The sequence below is a fragment of the Myotis brandtii genome, unplaced genomic scaffold, assembly GCF_000412655.1.
Source record: "Myotis brandtii unplaced genomic scaffold, ASM41265v1 scaffold300, whole genome shotgun sequence".
Lineage (NCBI taxonomy): Eukaryota > Metazoa > Chordata > Mammalia > Chiroptera > Vespertilionidae > Myotis > Myotis brandtii.
Window position 1 is genome coordinate 379,272 of NW_005361459.1, and position 11,433 is coordinate 390,704.

General features: G+C 50.3%; 1 protein-coding gene and 1 non-coding gene across 2 annotated transcripts in view; one reads left to right on the forward strand and one right to left on the reverse strand.

Moving 5' to 3' along the window:
- SLC22A23 (solute carrier family 22, member 23) overlaps positions 1-11,433 on the reverse strand; it is a gene marked incomplete at its 5' end in the record, with an annotated part of 211,668 nt that overhangs the window by 11,281 nt on the left and 188,954 nt on the right. The gene's annotated exons all lie outside the window — the stretch shown is intronic.
- Positions 5,689-6,996, forward strand: LOC102253694. Its single transcript, XR_001362735.1, has 2 exons — positions 5,689-5,781; positions 5,899-6,996. It is a non-coding gene; the product is annotated as an uncharacterized LOC102253694 (transcript).

Consider the following 11,433-nt stretch of genomic DNA (forward strand, 5'->3'; position numbering starts at 1 on the left):
AGATCCTGACCAGAACTTGGCTGGAGATCCTGGCTAGGCTGCTGATCAACTGAACGCTGTCTCCATGTCATTCCTTCTTTGCCGACTCCGTCCACACCTTTGGGGATCCCTGGACCCGTTGGGGTTGGACCCCAGCAAGAGCACAGTCCAGAGACTTTACAGTGACCCTCCGGGCCCTGTTACCTGGGAGAGCTCCCCTGCTCGGCCTCCTCCCTGCCCACCCCCTGGCCCCTTGGCTGCTCTGGCACACTGGCATGCCCCCAGCTGTTGCTCCCTCTGCAGTTTTGTCTGTTTTATGACAAGCTGCTTGTTAAATTCTTGTTGAATGAATGAGTGAGGAACCCTTGGGGAATTCTCCTTTTGCTAGAGGGGACTGACAGTAACCCCAGGCAGCCAGGCAATAAGAATGGTAATCTCTGAGGGGCCCCAGGGATGGTGGGAAATGAGAGGAGTGAACCATCAGGCAGGAGCTGGGCAAAGCTTTGGGAAGGAGACAGCGTCTGGATGGGCCTCATACAGTATCCCTCTTCCCTCTGGCTGCCCTTCTCATAGGCTTTTCCTTTCTTCTCGCTGTTCTTTTTCTAGCGTGTTTTCTTTTTTTTCATTTCCAGTGGGTACCAGCAGGTGGGCCTTTGGGCAGGTGGCAATTCCAGGTCTTCCTTCATTGGAGGAGAGGAAGAGAGCCAGCTTCACACAGAGGGGCAGGGGGTTATGGGCTGTGCTGTGTGTTTGGAGAACATGGTGCCATGGAGCCACTTCACCTTCTTTCCTAACCCTAAGGCTGTGGGCCCATGGGGTAAGACCAGGCATCGATTCCTGGAATCCGTTTCAAGGCTCCGGCTGTGGGCGGCCATGGTAGTCTCACCACTTGCTAGTCATAGCTCTTAGTAGGGTGTATTTTTTCAGCTGGAAAGTCACCTTACATCAAGATTGGGGAAAAGGAAAAGGAACCACTCCCACCAACTGGCCACAGTGTGCCTAGGCATTGTCCTCCAGGGGCAGAGGACTGGGCCAGCTGGAGAGAAGAGGTGTTGGCCATAGCTTAGGGCAGGGAAACAAGGTTCCAGTGGACCAGGGCTCGCACACCGCAGCCTGCGGGCTGGCTCGCGTCTCCTTTTGTGTTAGGGTTTTATTGGAACACAGCTATGCCCATCCTTAATAGGGTCTGACAGCTTTTGCATTCTGATGGCAGAGTTGAGCAGTTGTCTATAGAAACTAAACTGTCTACCTACCATCTGGCCCTTCTTAGAAAACATTTACTGGCCCATGAGCTGGGATGGCTCCAAAGGGTCTGTGAGGTCTCTCCCTCTTCCCTTTCCCCAAAGTCCCCACATGTAAGACTAGACTACGTAGAACAAAACCATACAACTTTTGCTCGTCCAGCTGGCCTGCCTTGCAGCCAGCGGCTCTGTGTGATGCCAGAGAAGCTGCAGGGCCCCAGCGGCAGGAGGGAAGCGGCTTGGGACCAGGGAAGACGGGGTGGGGGACCCTTTGTGCTCAGAGAACTAGGATGCGCCTGGGTGAGTGGAAGGTGGTCCTCCGGCCGCAGTAAAGCCGTCTACGCATGTGTCTACCTGGGAGACCGGCTTCACACAGTGTGACTTCAGAAATAATGAAGTGGAGAAAAGGGGAACAGTGTGGGTTTTTAGTTTTGTTTTTGATCAGAAAAGGTCACCCTGTTAAGGTAGGTTTTCTGTTTTCAGGAGGTTTAACTGTAAATACTATTAACAGTTGAACTTAAAATCTGTAAACAGCAAATTCATTAAGATCACATTTTTGTATCTTTCTCAAGGAAAAATCATGAAGTGAATGTTTTTATTTTTTTCATCTTTTGTGGCCTAAACGAATTCTGTCTCGCACTGAAATAACTTGAATCCTTAGGAGATACGGAGCAGGCTCTGGTCTGTGTGCTGCTCACAGTAAAAGGAATTTTGGCCGCATTATAAGTTACTGGGTTTTTCATTTTCAGCGAGGCCTTTTTAATGGGAAGGGGAATTACTTCCATTTTGTGATTGGAAGTAAGATTACCTCTGGATTTCAAAGGGGCCACATTTACTTATCTTTAGTTTTATTGCTTCTTATCTGAAATGAGAATTGACCAAGTATAGCCAGAAGTTTTTATTTTCATTATTTGGACACTGATGGCTGGTGCCCTTTTGCAGAGTCACGGGGCCTTTGTGCGCTTGAAGAGCCCAGACACCCTTCGGGGAGTGGAGCTGTGGTTCTCCGTCAGGTGAGGAGGTAGGTGTCCTGCCTCCTCTACTGCTGGCTGCCAGGGTGAGGGGCCCGCAGGCACGTGGCACCCAGACTCCGATAGCCTCCTTTTAGCTCTGGCCTTAATGATCTTGTTTGCTTCCATCTTGGTTGTGATGTTGCCCGTCAGCATGCTTTGGAATTTCCAGCACTAAACCATGCCCTTAGTGTGAAACAACTCCTAGAACTATTGTCAGCACGGTGATGCCAGCGTCAGGTGGCTGCTCCTCATCTCTCCCGCTGTGTGAGCTCATAGCGTAGAGGGCCAGCCTGCCTGGCTGCTGACACCGATGCCAGGCCTTCTTCTCTTGGCCGATGTGTCTGACCTCCCAGGACCTCCACTGCCGCCCGCGTGAAGAGTCAGCAGTGGCAGAAGTTCAGCTGAGGGAGAAGCCGCATCGCACTCTCTGTTTTCCTTTCAGGACTCCATCCCTGTGTCCACCTCCCTCCTCGGAGACACTTCGGACACGACCTCCACTGGCCTTGCCCAGCGCTTAGGTACGTACCCATGGCGGCTGCAGGAGCGGCCAGATGGGGCCTCGCTGTGTGATGGAATCGTGAGGCAAGTCACTTTAGAGGTGAATCTTTATGTCAGGAGATAAATCAACTCATCACGGCAGAGTAAGCCCAGACCTTGGTGTATTGTGTCTCCTTTAGGAGCACATCCCTATCACGTGGTCCCATCACTGTCTCAGATCAGCCTGTGCCTCGGGGACTCCCATGTCGTGCCCTGGCTGCTGCCCAAGCTTATGAGGGACGGGTGACTCGGGTCCTTCTATAAGCACGTTACTTCTGGTGGGGGCGAGTGTGAAGGGCGCCACTGTGCCGAGGGCAGTGCTGCTGGAGCCTCCTGGGCTCTGGGGAGTCAGTGGAGTCTGTGGAGCAGGGAGCCAGCCTGTGCAGGAGGGACGGTCCTACACTCCCGGATGCCGTCAGCGTTCAGAGGGAGACTGGCCTGGCCTCAGTGTGGTGAAGGGTGGGTGTGAAGCAAGAGCCTGAAGCTGAAGGTTCCCCTCTCCTACACCCCAGACACACTTCCTGTAAGTACCCAGGCAGTCCGGGTGAGGACAGCATGTGTGCCGCCTCGGCCAGTGTGCGCGGTCACCTGGCCATCCAGGTGCCAGGGCCTTGAACAGTAGGGCCGCCTCTGTGGCCGCTCAGTCTTCGTGGTCACCAGTGTTCCCAGCCGGTTCAGATGTAGCGCCCGTGTACTGGTGCTGGGCGTGTGCAGCGGATGGGGCCCAGCCCTGTGTTTTATTGGTGTTGACAGTTCTATCCACTTAATCCCTGAAAAGTGGAAACAAGTCAGTCTGGAAGGCACCCTGGTAAACAGAACACCCACACAGTTCAGGTGGCACACAGGTGCCAGAGGCAGGTTGAGGAGAGGCCATTCTAGACTCGCCACACAGTTCTGAGCGTGGACAGGGTGAGGCCACGAGGGCAGCTGCTGCAGCATTTTGGGAACATCACTGTACCTTTTCTTTAGCCTGAAATTAGAGAAACCTGACTAGTAAGTTGTTTGGTAACTTCGTATTAGGAGGTAATTTTAAATTTATAGAAAAGTTGCAAGAAAAGATTCAGAGCATTCCTGTTTAGCCCGCACCCAGATTCCCAGTTGTTACTGTTCCTGTGTTCACGTCATTGTTTTTTCTGAACCACGTGAAAGTAGGTTGAAGACATGACTGTTCCACGTGTTTCACTGTGTATTGCCAGCGTTTAAGGGGTAACATTCATGTCACAGACCACTGTGTGCCTGCCTGACACAGTGAAGATGAGGGTGTTCATAGTTCTGGGCCAGAAAACTGGTGGGTCACCACAGTGTGGATGACAGACTGGTAGTGCAGGGTGGTGGGCGCACGTTTGGTGCGCCATGTTTTTTGTGCCAAAAAGGAAGATGTGTCCTTGATCTGGAGGGCTAATAGTTTGTATGCAAAAAAAATAGAGTTCTTTTGATTTTTTGTTTTATTAATCTTCATCTGAGGATTTTTTTCTTTTTTAGAGAGAGTGGAAGGGAGTGGGGAGAGAGAGAGGAAGATTTTGATGTGAGAGACACACTTCGATTGGTTGCCTTCCACAGGTGCCCCAACTGGGGCCGGGGATTGAACTTGCAACCCAGGTTTGTGCCATTGACTGGGAATTGAACCCGAGATCCTTAGGTGCCCCAGCTGACACTCTAATCACTGAACAACACTGGCCAGGGCAGGTTCTTTTTCTTTTTTAGTTTGTGCAAATGTTGGGGGCTTTGTCTAGAAGGGGTAATGAGAAGAGAGCAGGGTCCCAAACAGATGAAAAGAAGTGAGAGAAGAGATGATAGAGGGTTCAGGGTAACCCTGGAAGCATTGGAGGCTGTGGTGTGGATGAGAACCCCCTTACTTGTGTGGCTCTGGAGGGCAGCGCTGGCTGGGTCTGCTGGGCAGACGATGTGGCGGGCACAGTCTTGCTCCCTGTAAGACCCTGTCTTAGCAAGTAGAGAGATTGGAACCAGAGCAGCCCTTCTGGTGGACAGGGAATTTCCCGCCCCCTGAATGAGGGCAGGCTGGGCCGGCATCCCAGTCTCACCTCTCCTGACCACCTCTTTGCCTTTGATGCTGGGTTGGCGTGGTCATCTGAAGTCCTTGGGATGGGAGGGTGGGTGCGTGCCTCTGTGGGGAAGAAGAGTCTGTAACCGCCCTGTGTGTGGTGTGAGGCCGAGGGAGGAGGCCCCAGCTCTGGTGCAGTTACACTATTTAGCTGATTTAGACTTGCTGCCCGGCTGTCCTCAGGATGTCTGTCTCATCTTTCATACTGATTTCTGCAGTTGGAGCTGTACACCTTAATTACTATTGTTCTGCAGAAAGGGGCTCAAACATAGCCAACATCAAATTGAAAATTAGATATTTGTGTGTATATATGTATTTGCCCACACATATAAATATGCATGTGCGTGTGTATCTGCATGGGTACACACAGAAATGGAGAAATGTAGGATTATTGGTGTTTTTTGAAAAGTGAAACAAACAGTGGTTCTTAAACGTTAGTATTCGGATCCCTAGAGGTCTCGTGGACATCAGTGTTGGCCGCAAGCCCAGCCTTTCTGATCCCATTGGCCTGGGGGTGGGGCCTGAGCATGTGTGTCTCTGATGAGTTCCCAGGGGATGCTGCTGCTGTGGGGACCACACTTGAAGAGCCACTGTTCTAGAGACTTAGAACGGTCCCAAAGACTTTAGTCTGCATTTGCAGCAGCTGCCTCTGAGGTCATAAAAACCAGAACTTTCTTCTCCCCCTGAAAGCCCATTGTCTTTTCCCCTGTATTGCTCAGCTGTAAGGTCTGCCCGAGGCACACAAGAGTCTCTAGTTATTTCATTCATGGCTGTGTCAATGTGTTTTCTCTTTTTAGCCAGGAAGACCAACAAGCAGGTGTTTGTCAGCTATAACCTACAAAATACAGACAATAACTTCGCATTACTTGTAGAAAACAGGATCAAGGAAGAAATGGAGGCTTTTCCGGAAAAGTTCTAGCTGAGGCGGAAGTGAGGATTTCTAACTTGTGTACAATATACATTTAAATAAATGAGTTGAATTCCACTGTTTGTCACCAGGTTAATGTGTTTACATTTTGTCTTTAAAGGGTTAATCTTATTAATTCTCCTTCTTCTCCCTCACCAGATTGTGGGCCAGAAGGCTGTCATTGATCAAACTTGGGAAGAAGAAAAGCAAAATGGGCAGTAGTTGCCTTGTGACTGCTCAGTGATGGAGAAAAGGGGTTCAGATGGGATTTTGTTGTGAAGGGGGCTAAAAAGACTGAAGGGTTAAATTAGTTGTGACTCTGTTGTGTCCATTCCCAGTTAAATGGGAGATGATAAGCCTTCCCTGGCACATCTCTCTGCTGTGCTCACCCTCGGGCCTGGGTCGGAGCCCCACTCCTCACGGCTCACTAGACTTGTGGTCTTGGTGAAGTCTCTCACTTCTCTGGGCCCTGTTTCCTCACCTACAAAATGGGAATGATCTCCACTCTGCTGGGTTAGTGTCAGGATTAACTGCACAGAAATACTTTGCAAACTTTAAGTGCAATGGCAATGAAGAGTCAGTTACGGCTTTATCTACATTCGGATCCAAATGCTTGCCCTTCTGTTACCATTGTCTTTTCCTTCTCCTTCTCTCTCTCTCTTTTTCCCCCCAAGTCCCAAGTACCTATTTTGGTCATGTTTAATCCTTAGCCTTTTTCTGCCTACCACTTGAAGTAGATTCTAATCTTTTTAGTACTGAAAGGAGTTTTTAGGGGTAAAATAGGCAAGTGTAGGGAGTTTTAGGAATTAGGGGGTCCATGCGGGAGGAAGACATAGTTGGTTGTGGGCTTGGAGCTGCCAAGAGGCATATATTCACAGAGAATAAAAGGTGCCACAGGATAAGGGAAAAGGAAGACATCCATTTACAGAAGACAGGGAAAAGCCCCAGGGTATGGGGAGAAAGAGGAAACAGACTTCCACAGAGGATAGAGAAATGCTGACAAATGGGAGAAGGAACAGATTTTCATAGGAGATAGAGAATTCCACCACTGAAGGGGGAGAAATAAAGGGGGGCGCCATGTGGGTTTTGAGCTTTGAAGCTGATAAGTGACCAGTTGGAAGGCAGCAACAAGAAACAAAGAACTGCAGCCTTTAAATCCTTAGGAAGAAGGAGCTTAGTGGGCTACCCTTTGGGGACCTCCTCCCTACGTGGGAGTTTGTACTTGTTTCCAATAAATTTCCACCTTTTCATCTACCACCTTTTGTCTGTGGCTTCATTCTTTGAATCTACCTGGACAAGAACTCGGGAAAGAAATCACCCTTGCCTCCTGCTCAGGAAAGCACCGACTCAGTACCAAATGCTACACATTTTGCTTGTTTTTTCACTCCTTTTCCCAAAGGCCAGTATTTCCTGGGTCAGTGGCTCCAAAGCTTGGCTTCACATTCAGATCTGTCGGGGAGTTCTCACAGGCTGCCTATGCCTCCCCTGCCCAAGACGCCGATGGCCTGGGGCCCAGGCGTTGGGTTGAAAAGCTCCCAGGTGCTCAGCACAGGCAAGCCAGAGGACCACTGGCCAAACACTTGCTAGTCTTTGGAGCCCACCTGGACCCGTTTTGTTACTGGAGGCTGGTAGTCCAGGGCTCTGCAACACTTCATGCAGTGGTAAAAGCATTGAGCCCGGGGTAAGCAGCCGGGGGTGGTGACATTGTGGCTGGGACATAAAGGCATTTCAGAGCAGTAGGTGTGGGGTTTAAGATGTTCCCTCCTTAGCAGACTTCCTGTGCTAGCCTCCCAGGCCTCAGCCAGTGTCACCGAGCTGAGAGCTCAGTGGGCACTTTCTCTAGGAAGAGTAAGTAACACAAAATCAGGGCTATGGAGAGAAGAGTTTGGTATAAAACTTTATTAAAGAAACATTGTTTTCTTGTGAAAAAATACTACATTAGAGAAGAAGGTTTTGGTTATCAGTCTTTCCTTATAGAATCACAGTGTCAGATAATCATTTCTCAACCTTTCTGGGAACTTGCAGGTCACAGATTAGCAGGACATCAATACACAAGAGAAAAGAACTCTCAAATTTACTGATGGCCCCATTTCTCAGGTGGTTTAGACTGGCCCTGAATAAACAGTCTGTGTTTAATCCTCTCTGCCTCTGCCTGCCTTTAAAACCAGGACTCTGCAAGCAGATGAGGGCCACCCACCCTTCCCAGGCCGAGTGAAGACTCGGTTCACAGAGGCGCTAAAACAGGGACTCAGCAAGGTCTGAATAAAGAGTTTTTATTACTTGTCAATGGTCATGAAATGCCCTTCATTGGATACCATCAGATGAGGTAGGGAAGACATTCCAGAGGAAATTTGTTAATGGGGCAACATTTTTATTTCTGTACATTTACATACAAATTTTCCTCAAAGGTACAACAGATGTGACATCATGCAGACATTATCTTTGAACGACACAGTTCAGAACTCGATAGGCTTGTGCTATGAATGAGCACCTCCAGAGTGAGCCCGGTGGATGTGCAGTAACACGGTTCTGACTAGGAACCTCAAATGTTGGGGCGGCAGAAAGGACAGAGGAAATATCCCCACTGGACAGAACACACTGCTGCTTTTCCAAAACACGCTACAGCAAAGCGAGGCATCCTTTGAAAGTGAAGCGTGGGCTTTCCCCAGCACGTGCGCGCGCGCGTGCGCCACCTAGGGGCTGGGAGGTGCGATGGTCACAATTCATTTAATGGCACTTCAGTCATTCCTTGTTTGGCTCTAGGAAGTGGTATTGTTTGAGTGCAGTACTTCCTTTACGATGTCCATTTTTGCTTTCTGTTCTGTGGCCAAAACAACTTACCAGCCCCTTTCCTCTAGTTGCAAGTAATTATACTCTTTTAGAAAACAAAAGATTTAAAACTTTTCCCTATTTGTCTTGGGTGCTAGTACTTAGGGTACTTGCTCTGAGTTATGATTGACTTCTGGAAAAGAACAGATGAAGAGCTGTCCAGCCCTGCCTCAGGCGTTCACATTTGTGCACAACTTATTGAAAGGGGTTACAGCTCCCCGAGAGGATAGCAGGATGCAAGAGTGGCTGGTGGAGGAGAGTGGCTGCAGCACATACCTGGAGGTGACTCCCTGGGCGGGTAGGAGGTGATGGGAAAGTGGACTTGAAATGGCAGGTGTCTGTGAACTGTTTCCCTACTGACCACGAAGGAAACAGGACTGAGGAGTCCAAGCTTGACCAATAGGTGTTAGGGAGCTGGTGGCTGCAGCCCCTTCCCATGCAGAGCAAGGTGGGACTGGACGTGTGTCAGGCTCAGTGGGCCCTGGCCACCTTGCCCACTTGGTGTGGGATTTCACGGGGCTCAGCCCACAGGGAAGCTTTTCTGCTTTGGCTACATTTGATAAAGGTGTTCCTTAAGAGCTTCAGATATTCTTAAGCTAACCCAGCAACAGAAGAGGAGCTCAGCCTAACCCTGAAGAGGAACAGGAGTTTGTAAGTGCTGTGCCTTCCCTGCGCCTTCCTAGAGATTACCGGCAGCACTCTGCAGCTCCATCACATTTTAAGGGAGGCCTCTGCGATTAGCGAGAGAATGCTACAATACTTCCATAGTACAGTAAGGGGACTGCAAGGTGCCCTGGTGCTGGGGTGATGCAGACATACACCTGGCCAGGTGCAGGCCCAGGACCTCACTGGCTCCTACCCACCTTCCTCAACTGCTCAGGGGCTTGGCGGCTGCATATGTCATGTCCTGGATTAATGGGTCTTGCTGCCAGGTGGCTTGTCGCAAGTACTCTAAAAAAGGCAGAAGGTATTCAACAAGTTTGGCACGCGGAGGCTGCACGTTTGTAAAGAAAGGCCTTTGTAAAGTAAGGTGAATGTGGACTCACATGGAAACATGGAACAAAAGTGACCTAAGAGATGAGAGAAGGTGAGGATGAGTGGGGCTTGAAATAGGGAGACTGGCCAGGTGGCCTTCTTCCTAGGCAGCGGCCCTTGGACGAGGCTGGAGACCCCAGACCCCGTTGATTTGACAGAAAGTACGGTTTAGTCACTGGAGTCACACACAGTTGCAGGTTTCACCTCCTCACCATATTTTTTTTTATCAAGTCACCAGTTCCTATTGAAGTCCACCAGATTCGGAGGGGAGTGGTGGGCGGAGACAGTAAGAAACAGGCCAGGTAGAAAGCTAGAAGGGGAGAAAGGGTAGTTAAGCCAACCCCTTTTCAGGCCCTTTGAGTTCTAGCAACTGTCAGTTGGAGGTCACCTAAGTCACAGGCCCGAGACTATGATTTCCTGGGGATAACACAGCCCATGACAAAGACACATGTCACAAAGTGGGGGGTGGGGTGGGTGGACAATTCTAGAAAGGACCCAGGCTGTCTGGAAAATCAGGTGCCTATGTTGCTCAAGGGGGCGCCTGCCTGCGCCAATGAAGCTTGTTCCTTAGTGGCCCCCGGCGTGTCCTTGCAGAGGCCCTCCAAGCTTCCTCTGAAACACCCTCAGACAGGTGAGAACGCCTGACGTGAAAGGGAAGAGGAAGCCTGCATTGTCTGGGACAAGCAATGAAGTCCATGACAACCCTTGTCTATTGGGGATGGGAGTTGAACTTTGGGGAGTTATTGCTTCCTCTCAATTGGTCTTGAAGCTTTAAGAGAGGCAGGAGGTCAGTTGGACTAACCTATGAGCATCCCACTGCTTGCCCCAAGCCCCACCTCTGTGCTGAGGGAAGGGGGAGGAAGCAGGAAGCAGGCAAAGGCAGGCATGAGGGGGACCGGCTCCCACAGGTTTGCAGTCTCAGCGTGAAATCAGTGGGAGCGACAGTCATCCAAGCTGGTGATGCCGTGTGGAGTGCTCCAGATGTGCATGCGCTGTCTTTGGGAGAGCACCCACCCTCTGTGGGTTTGCCTTAGTCCTCTATTTCAATTATTGTCCCATTGGTTTCCCGTCAGAAAGTAGCGTGTTTTCAGGTAGTGCTGGAAAAGCTGATGGTGGAGGGAGATTTCCCGCAGAGCTGAATCTGAGAAAGCATTAATGCTAAATGCCTCACACCTCAGCGCATCTAGTCGTGAACTGAACCAGGCAAACTTGGGTCAGAAAACTGGCGACACTGCCACGGATCATTTACGATTTGTGGTGACATGTTGAAGCTTTTCCCCAAAGAGTTTCCAGCATCCAGTACAAAAGGATGATCTTGAAGGAAAGATTAAGCTGGTTTTAATGACGTTCGTGAGCTGCTTTCTCCCAAAACATGGACCAGAAGCTCTGACCCTACAAACACAAACCCTTTCAGACCATCAGCCTCTCTGGCGGACACCTCATTGTTTACATGTCAGCGTGGCGCAGTCTGAACTGCTCGCGGTGATGTGTCTGCGCACAGCCCGCGGCCCTGGGGGCATCTGGCCGCTGCCGGCGGGGAGACTGGGTCCCTCTTTCGAAGGGGGTGGTTCTATTTCAAGATCAGTGAGAGGAAAGGGAATAAAGTGCTTCTCGTAAAAATGACCAAAATAAATACAAACATTTAATGGCAGAAAAGAAAGTCTTATTTCCAAAGAGTCTGCTTCCTCACACCGTCCTTAGCGTTTTGGAAAGAATCCCCCCACACCAGCGAAGGTCCTGTGCTCCCGCGGCGTCGGTGCCCGGTGAGCCCGGCAGAGCCGCGTGTGCTCGCAGCCACATGTCTGGTCCCTCGGTGACCCTGCGCGCAGC